Here is a 20439-nt window from a genome sequence, read left to right as displayed (position 1 = left end):
CACACAACTCTCTCTGGATTTCTCAGTATGGCTATGTTCAGAAGATTGTGGCGTCCGATGACTTTCCTGCGCAGAAGCTTGAGCGAAGATAATTACCTCTTCTGAAGAGTCCTCCTTGGCTACTTGCAACTGCGTGGAGGAGGGGTGGGGGCGTGTGCTCGATCACGGAAGGCTTGTATCATGTGGACGCGCCAACAGTGTTGTTGTAATTACTTAGAATTCCTCACGGGCGACATTAGATATTTACACGAAAAAATGGTTCCAATATTTACTTTGGTGACTACAGGGCGAAAGAATCGATCATAACCTGTCTTTACGTTCACTTCTCCCGTTGGAATCAATACACTCAGAACCTGCCGCTGGTCTCCTAAAGAGACATGACAGTGGGGAACCCCACATGACACAGATAGAGGAATTTACTCTGGGTTGCGCCGTCTTTGTTGTCTGCCATTTGAAATGCTGGTGTGATCAGGCCTTTATCGTGTCAACACATACTTTCCAAGCTTCTCAGTGCTTCTGTGGAAGAGAAGCATCAAAGCTCTTTCTACTAAACTCTGGCAACACAGAAATCAAACTCATGTATGTATATATATATATATATATATATATATCATGTAGAACACATTGCGGTTTTCTTCTCTGTATTACCACGTTTAAATGCAAGCCAATTACTGGTCATAAATCTCTGGTACAAGTTCCTGAAAATATGATTAAGAGACTCGACCACATCCTCTCTTCACATTTAGCCTGCGGTGCCACATGAATCTTGTACCTTTTGAGATCAGAGTTTCTAACTGCGCTCTACGTGCACTTTAGTCTGATTGACATTTTTCACAATTGTCTGACATTTTATTGACCAAACCAAGGAAACAATTGACATATTAATCAAATTAATTAAGTAAAAGTTGCAGCCCTATTTTTTTTCACATACACATTTTCATACAGTAATTTCCCTCCTGCACCCTAGTCTATATCCACGATGTTCCATGACACTCTTTTCAGCCCCATGTCCGTTACCTTTCGCTTCCTTTGTGTTGGCATTCTAAACTCTTTATTTATTTTATGAGGACTATGGTTAACTGCTCCTCAGATCTCTCCAGGGTAAATCCAGACAGCTAGCTAGACTATCTGTCCAATCTGAGTTTTCTGTTGCACGACTAAAACTACTTTTGAACGTATATATGTTCCACCGGGAACATTTTTTTCAAAATTAGGCCCTATGTTCCCACATTTCCTTTTTCATATATTTGTATCAGATTTTATCCCCCCTAACCCTAAGCCTTAATTGCTTAAATTGAAGGGAAATGTAGGAACACAAGACCTAATTTTGAAAATGTCCTAGAAATGTGGGAACATTGGGCCGTGGGAACATAGGGCCTAATTTTAAGAAAAATCTTAGAAATGTGGGAACATAGGGCTGTGGGACCGTTTAGCTGTGGGAACATAGGGCTGACCCCATTCAACCAAAACAAGTTTCTTCCCAAGGCTATTTTGCAGAGGCACCATGGCTCTGTCCAGCGCTTAACGCTGCCCATGATGATTGTGATTGGTTTAAGGAAATACCAATAAGCCGGAGTCTAATTATCCCCCATCCCGGAATGCTGTGTGAAATAGCCAGACCCTCCTTCGCAACGCTGTGGAGGAAGGTCTGGCAAAGCGAGACTAGCACCCTGATAACCTCCATGATTCCTTGAAAGGCAGAGGTGCTGCTGAGGCTCAGTGCAGCTTCAGGCGGTGCAGACTGTCAGAGAGCACCAGGCTTCGCCGACTGCTTTCTAGGTCTCATCTCACACACGCACCACGGATGTCCCCTCTTGAACAAGTTGCCTTTCAGACTACATCTACATGGTCTGAAATCCGAAGCCCCCTATTGGCTGGCTCTCTAGGTCATTTCTTCCAGTTGGTTTCACCACCAACAGGAGGCAGCAAAGGTGATGTGATGGCATCTCTGAGATGTGGGGCAGTGGGGGCTGATTCTTGATGCATGTCTGACTGTGTGTCTCTACGTCTGCAGTCAGACACATACAACATATACACGTGTGTCTGTGTGTTATTTCCCTTTTTATGTCTTGTGTCTTTTATTTGTGCATATGAAATAAACATTAAAAAAGAAGAAATATACAATAACATAAGAAAATGCACAGATGGGATGGAAAAAAAACCTGAGGGCTTATAAAAGGAACCCACCTAACATTAAAATTAAAGACAGCTGTACATGCTTGCCACCAATTTACAAATGGACCTACTTTAAAAAATATATATATTTAAAGGAAAGAGAAGAATACTAATTACATACTAGAGAATGGGCACTACAGATAAAAAAAAGAAGAGAAAAAAACTATTATTACAGTAACATATTTACACTGCGTTCATACACTGTATCATAACTAAATTTACATGGTGCTGTACTCCATTAAGAAAAGATAAAGTTCCATACAACTGAAGCTCTGTACCTGATTGAAAACTGGCCAAGGTTAGTTCTGTAGAACTGACGATATAGAAGATCAACAGATCTGGTGTGATGACTGGTGATCGGCGACCTAGTTAGAAAGAAACTGTGAAAGGAAACAGGAAATGAATGGTTATGAAATTGAAATACAAAAGTACCTATTTGAAGTGTATTGATGTCAAATATGTTAACTAACTCCAGGGTTTGGAATAAGTGGGCAGTATGAGCATTCTGGCTATAGGTGACCATTCGAACACATTGTTTTTGTAATAACTTTATCCAACACAGAGCATGTTACACACGACATGTCAGCATTTGGCCTTTCTAGAAAAAAACATCAACCACATGTCAAACTCGTCTTAAAGAATGATATGATCTCTTCTGTTTACAGTTTATGTTGCTAGTTTGCCTACTCATCCTACCACATTCAGTGCATAATTATAGAATATGCCAAGCATGTGATTACGAATCATGTTTGGACAAAATAAAAAACAATAAAATACTAAACAGGTCTACCTGGACAGATTATTTAGGGGACCTTGGGCAACAAACGGCCACTAGGCCTCTATTAATGAATCTATTATTACACTTAGAGCTGAAATGATGAGTTGATTAATTGATTAGTTGATTAACAGACAATCTATTTTAAAAATCAATTCATCCTTTAAATCAGTTATGCCAAATATGTTTCTTGATCCAGCCTGTCACATGTGAGGATTTGCTGCTTTTCTATCATTGTAAGCTATCTTCTAAATCTCTGATTTATGGACTGTTGATCCGACAAAACAAGACAATTAAAGACTTCACCTTGGTCTCTGGGGAGCTGTGATGGATATTTACATTCACTGTTTTAAAACATTTTGTACACTAATGGATTAATTGGACAAATAATCAACAGATTTGTTAACGATAATAGAAAGAATCTTTAGTTACATCCCCTACGCACAATCTATGCTATTTATCTGATGATAGTGACTTTGACTAAAAGCTTAGCTTCTGATTTGTATCATCAGCTTCCTGTTTTCTTTTGCCAGTTTGTGATAGATACTCTTATGGACTTACTTCCTCATAACAATCTTATAATGAATATTTATTCAAACAGCAAATTTGTATAAATGCCTGGAAAACTGGGCAGTAATGGTCTTCTTGTACTTTCAGCTGTTGTTCAAGTAGAACTAGAGTATGTAGTGGTTGAGACTGAGAGTACCTGCACTTCTATCACCCTCTGTTCCTGTCTTGTCTTGTCATTTTGTTTTTGTGGAATCATAAAAGAGGATGGAGAGAAGATAATAAACAGCTGAGCAGACAATATAGTTGCTTCATTGCCATAGAGGTGAGGGGTAAATGAGCAGTACTGTCTGTTGCCTGTGGGGCGAGTTGATGTTTGCTCTCTAATCTGCAGCCAAGCAGAAGACCATTATTGGGTCAGTGCCTACTTTGTCCCATCCCATAAATTCCCCACAGTGGCAGTGGGGCCCAGAGGGCTGGATTACCCTGCCTACTAAAACGGCTGATTACTTTACTGGGCAGACTGGAACTGGCTAGAACAAGAGATGGATGCAAATGACACTGATGGATGCAAATTGAATTTCTATAAACTATGAATAATGTAAAAAAAATGAAAAGGGGGTAGGACAAGAAACGTTCTCCATGTCTTCCTACCCCTTTTGAACATGAACAATGTTATTTGAGTTACTTATTTGTTGCTTATATGTTGCTGAGGATCCTGTTTGTTTGTTTTCTGCTTACAGGCTTTACTTTTATGTTTTAAAATACATAGGGATGTCCCGATCGGATGAGAGCCGATATGGGCACTATAAGGGCATCTAGGGGTGATTGTTCAATGTCATCAACAATGCTGCAGTTAGCACATGATGCAGCATGAGGTGGAGATGGCAAAGGGGAAGCCTCTTGTGTTGTGCCATTGTGTTGATTTTAGAAAATTTGATTGAAAAGATTTCTGCCATCTTGAATATAGCAATTTTTGGAATAGCTAAATTATTCAATTCTATTCAAGGTGTGCAGGCCTCTAGATTGACTGCATTTAGCTGTTGTAATGGGCATAGACTGCCCCAGTACTATGTTTTCAACCAGATGGTAATAGAATTTCACTTTTAGTGCTATTAGTGCTGTTTGTTAGTGCCGCATTGGTTGTGGCCATATTTATGTAGATACACCTGGCTCTGCCGTCGCCATCTTGGGATGGACATGTTCTAACATAACCCCTATTGACTGCCAGTAAGATACACTGCTAGGTTATTACAAATGCATATTTAAAACAGTTTTATGGATTTCCATTAAATTCTGTGTAGATATTCATGGAGGCCGCTGCTGACATTAGTGGGTCCTTGGCATTTCCATTAGCACCAAGATAAGGTTGCCAATTTTGGTTTTAAGTAAAATGTCTCAATTTTTGCCAGGATTTCCATGAAATCTTGTTGGGAAATTCATGGTTTCCAAAGGATGGAGCCGAATGACTTTGGTTATCCAGTGACTTTCCCTGTAGCCACGAGCAGAACAGAGATTTTTCTGATCCAATGAAATGTTTCAACATCTACGGAAATGGAAATGGCACCAACGTTTGACATTCATGGTCCCCAGAGGATGTATCCTATCGACTTTGGTGATCCCCCTGACTTTTCTTCTTGCGCCATCATAAGCTTTTGTGTGAAATGTCTTGACAGTTATTGGATGGATTGGCATAAAATCTGGTACAGACATGTATGTACCACTCTGGATGAATCATAATAACTTTTCACTTAGTGTATTGTAGAGAAGTCTTTGCCTATTCCAGCCATGAATCACTGAGTTCAGAAATGACAGCAGTGAAGCAGACCCATGAGCAGCAATTTGAATTTGGTCTGTACATTTTGGGAAATGAAGGAAGTAAGAAAGGGAAACTACCATGAAAACAGCAGATGCCTTGTTTAATGCCCATTGTCCATCCTCCACCCCCATCTCAGGCATGCTTGCATTTGCTAACTGTTAGGCTGCTGATGAAATTAAACAGTGTGTCTTGTTGTTAAAGGGCACCTACTTATAGAAAATTGTAGTCATATTCCAGCCATGAAATACGCAGTACAGCATTGTCAGCCTCGAAGCAGACACATGAGCAGCATTTTAAATTTGGCCTTTAAAACTACCCTGACCTGCAGGTGCATTGTGTATTGTGGTTAATGAGGAAGTTGTGCCGCAGTCTGACAGTACTATTGGCTGAACCAGAGACACTTTGTAGTCATGGAAACAGGTAGTGTAAAACACTTTACAGTGTTCATATATACAGCAGATGGGGATGACGTAAAGTTTGTCCTTTGTGTAAAGAAAGCTATTAAAACTAGTCTGGAAATGCATAGGTATTTTAAAGACCCAGCTGGACCGTCATTGTAAACTAGCTTAGGCTATAAATGCTGTGGTACAGTATTTTGCATTGATTCATACGATACGATATACCTTTATGTCCCCTTAGGGAAATTTGTTTTGGACTCAAAAGCTGCACACATTAATCAATGCCTTGACCGTTGCAAAGAAAACATGAACAAACAATACAGCACCCACTGTACCAGTCACAACAACATCATCCCGTGGTAAAAACATATTGCACAAAACAAATATTTCCCTCACCCTACAGTAAAACACCATATAACTATTGCACAATCTCTACAGCCTCAAGCAGCATTGTTTAAAGGTGCTCTAAGCCAGTGGTTCCCAACCTGGGGTCCGGGCACCCCTCAGGGGGGCGGCAAAGATCACAGGGGGTGCGCAAGTCTTTATCTGGATTAAGGTTGAGGTAAAGAAATTGCTTAAAATTGTAGGCAGGGTACTTAGTAGGCCAAACCTCCAGGACCTCTTAACCTGTGACCCTTGCTGTCATCAGGTCAGCTGCTAGCTGCTATCATTATCCTGCCGCCACGGCATCACTATTTTATGAATGAAACATGGCGGAGAAACGTACAAGTGCTGATAACTCCTCTTTATCAAAAAAGAAAGTATGGCTCTATCTCGAGAGTTACCTCAACTTCGGTTTCGGGGGGGGGGGGCTCAGCTTTTCTTAGACATGAGTGGGGTGGCGCCAAGGAAAAAAGGTTGGGAACCACTGCTCTAAGTGATGTCACGCGTTTTTTTAGGCTATAACATTTTGTCACATACAGCAAACATCTCCTCACTATCCGCTAGCTGCCTGTCCCCTGAGCACACTGAAAACGTGGTCTCTGTAGACAGCCCAGGCTCCACAAACGGCAACAAAACCAAACTGCGCCAACCTGCACCACCAAACATAACAAACAGTGTTCCAGCCAATAACCGACAAGAAGGAGTTGGGGGTGGGGGTTGGGGGGGTTAGTGCACGGAAGGGAGGGGAGGGGTTTGGGATGAGGAGGAGGAGGGAGGGGCGAGTTAGCCTCCTTTTTTTATGAAAATACTTTGAACGTCAACAAGAAGTGACATCACCCAACATCGCTTAGAGCACCTTTAAAAGTTTGACAAATTGAACAAATTAGTTTTTCAAATTGAGTTTTTTTTTTTAAACAGTTGAGTTTACAGTAAGGGACATTGTATCGTTTGGGTTTGGTTTGGCCCGGGATGGGCACTGCGAGGGGCACGGGCACAAGGGGACCACTGGTGTGAATAAAACACTTAAAAACCTTCTTAAAAAACCAAGTTTGGTTATATAAAAGCTGTTCAAAAGAAAGTCAGATATTAAAAGCAGGTTAAAAGAACCACTGGACAGGACGGACAGCGGGAGCATACAACTTCAGTGTTTCCCACAGAATTAGATTCTATTTGCGGTGGTAGCTGTCCCATGGTCGGGGGTCCGTGTGTGGAAAGAGGTGCAGAATTCTTATATTAATTGAACCGCAAATATTTTGGCAACTTTGTATAATAGCTTAAATAGACAATCTGCCCACAGTCCCATCCTCAAGGATATAAGGCTATAACGGTGCAGGGGCAGTTACAGCACACAATGTAATCTTTCAACAATAAAAAAAAATCATAAATTTGCTCTTTGACAAAACAAAAGATACCACAAGTTGTAATTCTGTTTAACAGCCAAATGCTGTTCACCGCTTTTTGACCTTCTGAATGCATGACAAAAAAAGGAAACTTAAATGTTACTGTATATGTTGTTAACTTGTTGAACACTTGAACAAAATTAAAAAAAAAGTGTGGGGATTGTTTAGTTTGTTTTCTTACACATAAGTCGATATTGACTAGCAGGTAATGTTAACGTTACAGCATGGTAACCTCAACAACGCAGCTGATAACGTGCTAATGTTATGTCCTTACTAGCTAACGTTAGGCGTCCGTGTTGGAGAAATTGTTCTGAGGTGTTCATAATACCAGGCTTTTTCCTGGCTCAGAATTGGCCTTAGGGGTGACACATATGAAGCGGGGATCTGTGGGTTCTCCCCCCAGGAAATTTTTCCTGCATTCTGATACATTTTCAGGCACAAATTTATGGTGAAATAATTTATGTCGAGGAAAACACAAAATTCCGCAGGTAGCAATTCAAAATTTGAAATGTAATGGTATACTGTATAATGCAGTAAGGGAAGGGTTACTTTTGCCTACTTCACTCAGTATTTAATAATGAATCAAGTTTTCCTCTCGTTGTCTGGGGTCACTTTAAGTCTATTTGTACGTAGTATGTATTTCATTTCATGAATTGTATTTTAGCTTACATTTATTATACAAGATAAAACATCTAATATTAGTGTCGGTGGTGGAGAAGCGGCTTATTACATTGGTTTATTGTGTGTGATTTAAGCTTGTTTGTGTCAGTTAAATGGAGAAGGTATATAATGGAAGATTGAGCAAGTTCTGTAGTGTGCTTGACTCTGTTTGACTGCTTCAGTTAATACAGTGACACATGATGGAGACATTAACCTCACAACATGTGCAGGGTCAACAAGGATAAATGGACAATGCTGCTGGAGTTTAGTTTAGGGCTGTATGCTTTTTTCTAATTTAGGTTCAAAGAGCTGGTTCCTAGAATTACATCAGTGCAAACAGGGTTGCACTGAATCACAGCTCCGCTCCAGTCTCACAATTTCTCACTACTTATTGTTTGAGCAAAGGTATTTTCTGCTAAAAAAAAACCTGATTCCACTTCACTCATTGTGGTGAGATCTCATGGCCATAGCAGTGTATCCGAACACCAGTAGTTTTGAGCAAGACTGACAGATTGAGACTTTGTCTACATCTGTTGTTTCTAAAATGTGTAATAACCACATGAGAGGCTTTCCCTTGATACTTCAAAAGCCTTTGTTTACCACAGAGGAGGAACGGTCCTCCAGTCCAAAGCAAATAAGTTTCTGCTGTGAAGATAAAGGACCCTGCATATAGGGCAGAGGGCATTGCTTATTAATATTACAACTCCTCACTCTGATCTCACTTTGAAAACAGAAATGAAAAGGGCGAGATAGAAAATTAGATGGGAATGATCTAAGAAAAAACAACCCATTGATAACTTTGAGAAATATTTGGCTTTGTTTGGTTCATAAGCACTCAGGGACAGACAAACAAACAGTGGGACAGGAGTGTATTACCTTACCATAGTGCATTGTTAACAGAGTGCCCCGGTTCAACTTTCTAGACACTCCTACCTCTGGTCACGTCATCATCACCTGATAATGATTCACTTGCTCTCTCCTCCCCTGCCTCTCATGATGAACCTACTCACAACTTCCTTACAAAGCGGGAGACGAGGTCTAAATTCATTTGGCCATTGAAGAATAGATTTTGTAGAATATTAGCAAAAGGCCTTAAGCTATGTTGACCTTGTTTTCTCTGTGAGTGATAAAACTGAAGTATTGTGTAAGGTGTACTGCTTCACAGGAGTGTCTTTTGTCTGATGATGATGATGATGAAAAAATGTTGGAGCAAGAGGAAGGTAGGATAGGTGACACACAAGGTCAAGATGCCCAAAGTGGTTCAGTTGCCTAGCAAGGAAGTAGAAAGTAGAAGTTGTGAAGGCCTTGCGCGATATCGCGGTCGAAAACAGGATGCCTGGACCAGGTGCAGCTGATTGCAGCGGCATGCACCGTTGCGAGGAGGAGGAACCTGAAGAGAATAAGAGAAAAGGGCAAAGATAGGTCGGGGTCAGACTCCGAAAAGACTTGTTGGTGTCAGGGCGAGAGAGAATTGTCTTAAAGCTGCTGTAGGTAAGATTGTGAAGAGCCAGGACTTTTCTAACAAATTTGAACATCGACAACTTCTCAGACCCTCCCCCCTTTCCAAACCGTCTCCTAAGCCCCTTCCACACAAGGGAGTTTGACAGAACTGCCGGCATGTCAGACAGACAACATTTTCAATAACTAAACACTAACACAATGTTAACTTTACTCACCAACAGTAAAACAATGCTAACTAGCAGGCTAGCGTTAGCCATTTCAGCATCATATCAGACCGCCCACTGTGCAAACGTTACTATTATCCTCACCAACGTAGCTTTGTGGACTTTTGACTACTAATAACCAAGTGAAAGATAAATCATTCATGGTAATTACGTTACCTGTCGAGAAGAAATGTGGCTACGTCTGCATCGTTCTTCAGATCTTTAAAATCCCGCAGCTCACGCCACCTCTGAAAAGCCACTCCAATATTCACCGGAGTTTTGGGAAACCTTTCTGCAGCTCGTGCACGGGGAAGGGGGAGGGGAGAACGCTATATATGCGTGTACGTTAGGGTGACTGTATTTTGATTTCCAAAAAAAGAGGACACTTGGCCCGGCCTCGAGACACAAATTCAGACAGGCTTCTCAGAGGTTAATGAACATGCTTTATTATGCCTCAATTGTGCAAAAAATAACTTCTGTAATAAAATATAATCTGTAACAACCTGTAACAAAATAATAGCTCTCTTTTAAAATAAATAAATAATATGAAATAATGTTCTAAATATGACCTCTTCGGTGTTAGAAGATCCAGCTTCAACAAAATATCTCTTCATACCTTTTCAATGTAATAAGATAAATAATAAAGACACTGAAACATATGTGCCAGCTTTGCACACGGTGCACTCCGCCTCCCACTTGTCCGGTCCAAACCGTACGTGGGACATTTTTTTTGCAGGTCAAGTCTTGTTTTATGGTTCTGCAGAGGCTCCACGCAGAGCTATTGCCGTAGACTTCTTAGTGGACGGTCATTATCTTCAGAGCGAGTACGACTCTAGAGTCATAGTGAGAGAAACAAAGTGTCTTCCCTGTGTTTTCTGACCACGGTGGGAAATCTTTAGCAGGAAACGCTTCGGCATTTTGTGTGCAATGCTGCTCCGCTGTCTGCTCTGGTCCCTGTGTATGTGCGCGTCGCAGAGCCACAAGGCAGCCTCTCGGGAATTACGTCACACAACAAAGTACCGTAGTATTGTGTGCAAAGCGCCAGTTAATTTAAGTACACGCTTAATGGTCACATGAAAATCAGTGAAAATTGGACATTTTCATACATTTATAAAACCCCCCCGGACGCCCCGGACAGTAGGCAAAAAGTGGACATGTCCGGGCAAAAGAGGACGTTTGGTCACCCTAGTGTACGTGCCTGAGCAGTGATTGACAGGCAGATGGACACCCCCTGTGGCCCTGATTGGAGAAAATCAACCGGGAGCGGTGGAATTTTGCCAATTGCAGTACAGGCTGTAGGTGGTGCCAGAGGAGCTGGATTTTTTTTATATTACATAATTCATGTTGTTCTACTGAAACATAGGGTCAGTTTCAGTAAATGTGACAGAAAGTTAGTTTTATAAGACTTACCTACTGCATCTTTAAAGGAAATCTGAACCTTATGAATAAGTTGTATTTTGCTTGCAATATAATTTACTAAAGTTTTGTTATAGACCAACTGAACAAATCCTGTGTATTGAATTCTGGTCTGCCATTCAACGAACACAACTTTAAAGAGGTGACCAATTGGAGTCAGAAAGACATCTGGCCTCTAGGGCCAGACCAGAACCGGTCAAAAACTTTCACCATCCATCAACCTTTCAATTAAACATGATAAGATTTTAATTGGACTTAATGCTCTAGCTTCTCTCCCAAACCTTATTATTCGTACTTATCATGAGCGATCAGCTGGATAGACAACGGCTCACAGCAGCATGGTTGGATAGTCCCATTCATTTTGTGTTGTACAGCAAACAGCTTTGCTTGTCAGGACTCTCTGGTATTCTGTACTCAGTGATGATCATGCGGAATAATGAGATGGCGTAGCTCGCCACCAACCCTTTTACAGGCTGCTTTTTAGTTTTCAGTGCTCAACGTTGCAGTTATTAGTTGAAAGAAAAGAGCTGTGGCAGTGAGAGAGCATTTCATTCTGTGCACATGACCATAAGTTTTTCAGAAATAAATATCAGCTGTTGTAAGAGGTATGGTGCTTAGCAGTGTGTGGTTCCAGAAGTGAAAATCCCATTCATTTTCTCCGTAAGGACTTTTAATTATTACCCATAATGTAAAAACCATCCAGTGTAGACTTACCACAAGCTACGAGATTGTGAAACTATGCTTTATGCCCCTGTAGAAGCCACAAGTCCGTATGAAATCCACCTTGTTTCTTGAGCAATTGAATGGGGAGAATCGTTTACGGAACTGGAGCCGTTCAAACAGTGGGCGGTCACTGTTGAGCTCTATGGTAGTACGGTAGTTTCTTAAAGCTGGAATAATAGATTTTTCTCCACCAGCAGGCACAAAATCATCAAAACAAGCTGTCAGTTACAGCCACCCCGAATCACCACCTTATCCTTTATGCCTAACCTGTCAAACAGATCTACATCTGGCAGACCTGGATCAAAAATCCATTAGCATGAGCAAACATGTCATTAGTGTCATCAGTGGATGGCTGTAGAGGCCTCATTAAAGATGCTTTCAGAGCAATACACATTCAGGAGCACCTGAACCAAGAGATACATACATACATATCACTTTTAGAAAAGAAATCTACTTTGAATAAATGCGAAAAAGATGTAATCAGCTGGCATGGCAAGTAACCTATTAGACCTTAACAGTGTGGTTTTCGGAAGTAAAAATCCCATTCATTTTCTTCATGAGGATTTGGATTATTAGCCATAATGTCTAAACCATCAATTTTTACTATTATTTATTATTATTATTATTATTATTATTATTATAATTATTATAGTTTATGCTCCTGTAGAAGCTAGATGTCCGTTTGAAATCAACCATGTTTTAAGAAAAAAAAATGTTTTATTTATGGAAAAATACTACACTAACCACAATCCTAAACGTAACAGCAACGTCTCTGATTGCTGGAGTTCGCTGTGACCATGGAAATCTTTACCGCACCCGCCAACGGCTAGAGCTTCTACCATTGAAGTCTGTGATAGTTTCTGTACATAGTCTTGTACATTTGCCTTTTTTGCTGTTTTAAAAATGTTAGTTTGCGCCAAATCAAATGTTTTGTGGTCACGAGCAGCTGTTATGCCCTTTGGAGTTGAAAAAACGTATTGTTCCAGAAGCCGTAAAATAAGTGGGCGGTCACTCTTGAGCTCTATACTAAAACACATTGTAGCATTTTAACTATTATTTTATCTGTGGCGCCCCCACTGCCTCACCTGAGTGACAATGCTAATGTCACTGGAAGGAATTTGCAAAACTAATTTGACGGACACAGCGATTATAGTCATAAAGTATTGCTGTGACTTGGCCGAGAGACATGACCTACTACACGTTGGTCCCCAACCAATCAAAGCTTGCCGTCTTTCACAACGTGCTTGAAGTCATTGGAATAGTAGGTGCTAGGAACCGACTTTCAGGGACAAGAATGTAAATGAACAATGGCTGTGACCTTTTCTCTGTTTCGCAGTTCCACCTCACAGCACCAACAACATCATCATTCCTCTTTCACTTCGCCATGTTTACAGTTGTGCGTGGAAGAGCACTCCGTCTCTAGTCTTTCCGTCGGGTTGTCATGAGGCGTCCCAGATGCAGCGTTGGTTGTTCACCACTATGACACACTTAGAGGGATAAAACTATCGACGTTCGCCTCCAACGCCCATTGTTGTCCCGCTTCCAACTCAACTCCCTACGTCTGCCGTTTTATCTAGAATCGTGCTGATATTGTGTAGTCTGAGCCCGGCATACCGATCTTTACATCAATGCTGTTGAATCCAAAATGCTTTCACATAGGGCTGGGCGATATGTGAAGATATGGGGAAATCAGACATCAGGATATTTTCAACCATATACCACAATATCGATATTGCGACGATATTGTTGGGTTGACAATTGGTGCTTTAACAAAACATCTTTACAATTAGATTTTAGATAAACAATCATCAATAATGTCGATATAACAACTAAGTGGTTAAAGGCAAAAAATAGTCTGGTATATGTCAGAAAATTACATCACTTGACTTTAAAACCAGGAAAAGACATGGCCGGGTTGGATCACTGGGTGGAGCAGGCGCACATATACTGACAGGTTTATGCATGTCTTCCCCCTCTCTCTCCCCTTTCTCGCCTAGCTGTCCTATCAATTAAAGGCGGAAAAGCCCCCAAAAAAAATCTTTAAAAAAACAAAACACTTTTAAGCCATATTACAATATCCAAAATCTAAGACGATATGTAGTCTCATATCACAATATCGATATAATGTAATATTGATATATTGCCCAGCCGTACTTCCACATATTACCTCTCAGATTGTTTGGTATATCATTAATATCTGCTCAGCATGGCTCAATTAGACCACGGACCCCCATTTGATAAGATTTCACCCCAGGGGCTCAATCCAATAGGATTTTCGCTTTTGATGTTTTATTACAGAACGTTTATGAAACCCATGATCAAAATAGTCATACATTCCGTCATTGGGTTCCTTATTGATGGAGTTATAGGGAAAATAAATGATTCCCCTTTGTGCTGGGGACCCCTTCAAGGACCTCTGGGGGTCCCTGGACCCTACTTTGGGAACCACTGGCCTAGTGTAGTGATTTGAACTATCCAAACAGATTATGACAGACCAAATATATTTTTAACCCAAATTTGCAGATTTGAACAACAATTTTTATTTTTTTTGCTGTGTGTGTAAGTGTGGAAAGTGTGTTAAGGGTTAGCAAACAATTTAGTTTAACTCCACTGAGAGGCAGCAAACTTCCAGTGCAGTATCAGTGAGCATTTCTCTCTCAGGTGGATTATGTGGACGGGAGGCACTTAACAGTGCCCCCCTCCAAACTGCCTGCAGGACTCCACTGATGGGGCGTGTGAATGCACGGATGTGCTGCATCAGCGCAGGACTATAAGAGGCTTAGAGAGACAGGCTCATGACATAGCATGGACACTACTCTCTAACTCTCCATTTGTATGTTACCCCTGTCTCTTCGTCTCCGTCTCTGTTTAGGAATGAAGGTAGGAGACTAAGTAGAGCATATTTATAATATAATGTATTGTTATATATTTGGAGCTTTCGTTTGTGAAGTTTTGTGGGCGACTATATTAATAGGGGTTGCCAATTAACATAATCTTATTTCTAAAGCCTGAATGCTGCTGTGAATGTGTTTGCTGTATGTAATTATTGGTCAATCTTTTGTTGTAAAAGCAGAGAGCATTTCATTTTTGTAGAGAGAAAAGTAGTTCTCAGTGAATTACAAGAAATACCTACTTTGGAAGCAGTGGTTTTAAACATTATGGATGCACAAATATCAGCTAGTGCAACCTGAAAGCAATCTTTACGCCCATAAAACATCATTTTGTAGGGTTGTCATTCAATTCAAATCACTTATAGGGTTTATAACATATACTACGTATATTACGTATATTACAATGTTTATTGACTTTTCTTTGTTTAATTTCCGTTTGTTTTTAAAGGTGTCACAGAGTTCAAGTGATTTCGTTTTTGTCTGAAAATGAAATATTTCCGTACAGCATACATAACCAGTTACCTCACATGTGCTGATTAATTTTACTGTGAGGCGTGTATATCAGCTAACATGTTTACTTGTGATGGATTTTATGAGGAAATGAGTCAGTGATGAAAATACTCTTTTCCCTTTTTCTACTTCATCTTTAAGTTGTTGACATTGTTAAAGGTTATCATGCACAGTAGTGTACTTAGATTAAATGTTAGGGGTTAAGGGTTATTTCAGTATTTTTCAACCTAGACCATATTTTCCAATGCATTGATTGCTAGGGGACTAAATGTGAACAAACATCTTTGAAATTGGTCCATTATTGAGCGAGAATGCTGGAACCGGCAGCCGCGAACCGGGCTGCAATGCAGTCATATAGGGCAAATGTGCTCCGCCAATTTCCGTCCACTAAAAGTGCTGGTTTTGCGGCTGACAGGCCCAGATGATTATTCTAAGTGTCTGATAACATTATGAAAAGGATCCCTACAGAGATCGACCTTTTTGTTAAAGAGTAAGATCATTTTTGTTAAACCAGAAACAGCTCCCAAATCGCCATCGCCAAACTCGCCAGTCTCCTTAACTACAAAATACTTTTATCGTGTATAGAGCATAATTTCACATGTAAATGTAAGTGAATGGGATGTGAGGGTTTCTTTCATCCAAACCAGTGTGGTGATTATTTGAAGTCTGGTGGGTTTGTCAAGAGTGATTTTGGGGCTGTTTAATGGTAAACCAAAAGGATTTTACTCCTTTACAAAAATGTTTAGCTCTGTTGGGATCCTTTCCATAATGTTTTGAGACACTTAGAATAATAATCTGGGCATGTCTGTGTCAAAACTGTTTAGAAGCATCACAATGTGGAATAGCTTGCCAACTATTATAGTGGAGGCACCTAGTAAGGCCAGTTTTAAAAGACTACTTAGAAAACCCTTAAAATGATATGATATAAATATTATGATATATGAATGTTATATATAATGATGTGTATTAAATGTATGTAAAATTGTATGTATGGTATATTTATGTAGATGTTGTGATTGTTTAATGTGGACCCCAGGAAGAGAAGCTGATACATTGTTAGCAGCTAATGGGGATCTAAAATAAAGATGAAGATGAAAATGTCAGTGCCAAAAAAAGCACTTTTAGTGGACGTAAATGGAAGGTGTACAATTGCCCATTAATGCTGCTTTTCTTGCTTAATCTCGCTTATGTAATACTGGACCGATTGCAAAGATTGTTGCTCTCATTGGTTACTTAGACACAAAAATATGGGAAAACAGGGTCCAGGTTGTAAAAAAAATGAAGTTGCCCTTTAAAGTCAGCAGAGGTGTCAAGTAAGTACAAATACTTAGTTACCTTACTTAAGTAGAAATTTTGGGTATCTATACTTTACTGGAGTAATTATTTTACAGCATACTTTTTACTTCTACCTTACATTTTCACGCAATTATCTGTACTTTCTACTCCTTACATTTTAAAACTAGCCTCGTTACTCATATTTCAGTTCGGCTTGTCTTCATTCAAAAACACACACACAAAAAAAACCTATCCAAATCACTCCATCCGGATAGAGTGAATTTGATTGTGGTTGGATGAGAAGTATAAACATAGCTATTCCGACACCCTATTGGTTTGTACGCAATCCATTACACCTGCACCGTTATCTACCGGACCGAATAGCAACACAGATTTCGGTGCTTTATTTAGGAGCCACTTCAAATGACTGCGCTTCTCTCTGATGCTCCAAAAACGGACGTTAGATGGAACTGAAACATCGCCGCACGGGACGCTAGTTAACACTAGAGTTGGCAGCAGGTAACGTTGGCCTACAGTTAGCAAGCAGCTGGAGTAAACACGGTTAAAATGCTGAGAGCTAAACGGTGTAAAAGTGTGTCTGTATTTCACTGGAGAGGATTCTAACACCAGACTGTAGCTGCCCTTGTCTGAAAAACACAGAAGAGATGTGTCACCTTTTTCAGCCCTTCTGGGTTTGCAGGTATGATTTTAATATAACATTATTATAGTCATTATGGCCTTTAGAAAAATGTTTTTTTGTGGAGGTTTTGTCCCCACGTTTTGGGGTTAAGCTTTTGTCCTTAATGGCATTTTTTCCCCCTTACATCAGGGGTCTTCAACGTTTTTTTAAGCCAAGGACCCCTTAACTTAAAGTGAGATATAGCAGGGACCCCCTACTACATATTGTATGAAATTAAGTTGCATATTAAACTGGGCCTACAATAACTGTTAGGGCAACCTAAAGCCTTCTTACATAACCTATTTTCATAAGCTATTAAAATATTACAGTTTTTTCCAATTGCTAAACGACAGTGGGCACAAATGGAGTCACGTGTGCAGAACTCTAACTACATACTCACTACCACCAGTCATCTGAGCTAAACAGTTCACATCACCTGCAAAACTCATTCCAAGCAACACAACTCTTCACACACGTCTCAAAACAGGCTCAGTGCAGCCAAACACTATGCACAAGCCTCACTGAGATAACACACACTGTCATTCAGAACACACTGAGTAAAAACACTAGCATCAAACACCAATACAGAAATTACAAACTTTCTCATCTTTACAGTTTGAACAATTTCAGTGACTTGACACTACTCAACAGTGTATTTAAGGAAAAAATATAGATTGTATAGCATACCAGTTTTTACATAAGGTAAAAAAGAAGGAATGAAATCAGCAGTTTTCTTCAATAAAGTATTTTGTCTCTAGTAATTTATGGAATTACTGGTTGAAAAAAACTAAAGGTACATACGTAACAGTACCAAAGAATAGTGTGACTAATCCTGCCTCTCTCCAGCATCATGCGGCAAGTTTTCTTCATCACATTGGATGTCTGCATCATCTCTAAATACAAATGAATGTGGAGTTTCTATTGCTTTCACCTCCATTACTTTCTGAAAAACAGTAAGAACGCAGTTTTACTATAGTAAAGATATAGTATTTTTCACTTTTTTTGTATAGCTGTGTATGTAACCTCAGACATCTTCCCTGGACATGTTGGTATCTTTGGTATCTATAATTGTTTCATTCTTATTTGGTGTTTGTGTACAAAAAAGGCTTTCTGAGCTTTCTCTACTGTATATAAATACCGTATATGTTCACTAATTAGTCTAAAACAAGACATTTTTTATATAATAAAATTGCAATCAGCAGTGTTTGATAGGCACCAGACTGAAATCTATTCTGTTTTCAATGTGTGGTTAACAGTTTTGACAGCAGTGTGTTAGCATTTGAACAAAGTGCTGTAAATCTACAGTGTCGTGCACGTTGTGGTTAAAGTCATGGGATAAGTGTGTAGAGTTTTGAAAACTGTGTTCAAGCAATGACAAACGATCTAGAGTTTGGTCCACATGAACTGCTGCTGTGCAGACTGTAGTTAGAGTTTTGCAGATGTGACTCCAGTTGTGGCCAGAGTCGTCTAGCAGTCGAAAAAAACTGTAATTGTTGGCATGATTTTATAAATCATATTTTAATGTTACATATGTGGCACAGTAAATCTAGGATTAACTGTATCTGTGGGCTGATATCTTAGTGACTACCTTACCTATAGGCCAGTAAGCCTATCATCAGTGGGAATTTATATTCGCTAATAATATGTTGGAATTATTCTAAGGCATTTTAATTTTTTTTTTTTAAAGACTCAAAAATTTACAATAATTTGGAGGCCCCCCTGCAATGACTCTGAGGACCCCCCTGTTGAAGATCTCTGCCTTACATTACTTTTACTTTTATACTTTAGGTAGTTTTGAAAACCAGTAATTTTACACTTTTACTTAAATAAAAGCTTGAGTTGATACTTCAACTTCTACAAAAGTCTTTTCAAACCCTAGTATCTATTTTTCTACTTGAGTAATGAATGTGAATACTTTTGACACCTCTGAAGGTCAGGTTATGTGAGGCAAACATTTACACAGACGGATGTGTTACTGGAGGTAAATGATCCCTCTTTTGTTTTCAGCTTCTACTTCCTGTAAACAGATGTCAGCAAAATAATGAATCAATGTTTGAAGATTCACAAATTATTGTCAAGTTATATCTGGCATGAGAGCAATAGCTACCCTGTGAGTTAATAAAGTAATCTTAATGTATTATTATATGAGTGTGTTTTGGAGTAATAAAGGGGATATTATAGTATGTCTCATGCCGCATTAATTGGTCAAATTAAATTTTGTTATACAACAGCTGAATCTGCACATTGGTTTTGTTCTTGTGAAAGCTGTGATCTGTACTTGTGCTTGCTGGAGCAGAAAGTACATCTTATGGTTCATTACCTGTGTTTTGTTAAGGTTTAATATTTTGTGCGAGAAAGCAATTTCTCTGATATATGTTGTCGGTAATTAAAATAGCTTGAGTCACAAAACAATGCAGGAAGCTGAGTCCATTCACTCCTGTGGCCTTGTGCACAGGAGGCACCAGGACTGGTTTCATACCCGTGTGTGTGTGTGTGTGTGTGTGTGTGTGTGTGTGTGTGTGTGTGTGTGTGTGTGTGTGTGTGTGTGTGTTTGTGTGTGTGTGTGTGTGTGTGTGTTTGCCTGCCCTGACCACCATATGTGGCAAATATCTACTGTATATTTTCTAGTTTCTTCACTCCTCTATTACAGTAAACTGAATCTTTGAGTTGTGGACAAAACAAAGACATTTAAGGATGTCATATTGGGCTTTGGTGAACACTGATCAACATTTCTGACATTTTATGACATTTTACAGACCAAACAACTAATCGATTAATCAAGAAAATAATCAACAGATTAATCGTTAGTTGCAGCCATATTAAGCAGCAGCGAATAACACAATGACAGAAATCCCATTGTCAGTTAAAAATGTATACTGTTCTGATGTTTTGATGTGAGGAGCACATTGGTCCCATTGAAAAAAAATGGTCACAGGACATTTCATTTTTACTTGGTGATGTATGTTCTCGGCTGTGTCACTGAATCAGCCAACATCCGTTAATGCAACTATTACAAGCTTTAGTGCCTTATTAAAGCCTATCGGATCATATTTATTAAATATGTCTCTCTTTGCTCTCCATAGGATGCCATTGCTCAACGTCAGTATGAAGCAGTCTTTACAACCTGTACAACCTTGTACAGATAGGCAAACAAAAGCACCTG

The 20439-nt window shown here is 39.7% G+C and overlaps 1 protein-coding gene across 3 annotated transcripts in view; it reads left to right on the top strand.

Annotated features, from left to right (window-relative positions):
* slco4a1 (solute carrier organic anion transporter family, member 4A1) overlaps positions 1–20439 on the top strand; it is a 41906-nt gene that overhangs the window by 7280 nt on the left and 14187 nt on the right. For 2 of the 3 annotated variants that reach the window (XM_039799951.1, XM_039799952.1), the window contains one exon: positions 20360–20439. This exon is cut by the window's right edge and continues 1096 nt beyond it. The gene's annotated coding sequence lies outside the window, so the exon portion shown is untranslated. Of the gene's footprint in view, positions 1–14692; positions 14802–20359 lie in introns of those variants that run through there. The other variant, XM_039799950.1, reaches the window with a different exon arrangement.

The sequence above is a fragment of the Perca fluviatilis genome, chromosome 5, assembly GCF_010015445.1.
Source record: "Perca fluviatilis chromosome 5, GENO_Pfluv_1.0, whole genome shotgun sequence".
Classification (NCBI taxonomy): domain Eukaryota; kingdom Metazoa; phylum Chordata; class Actinopteri; order Perciformes; family Percidae; genus Perca; species Perca fluviatilis.
This window is presented reverse-complemented; position numbering and strand designations above follow the sequence as displayed.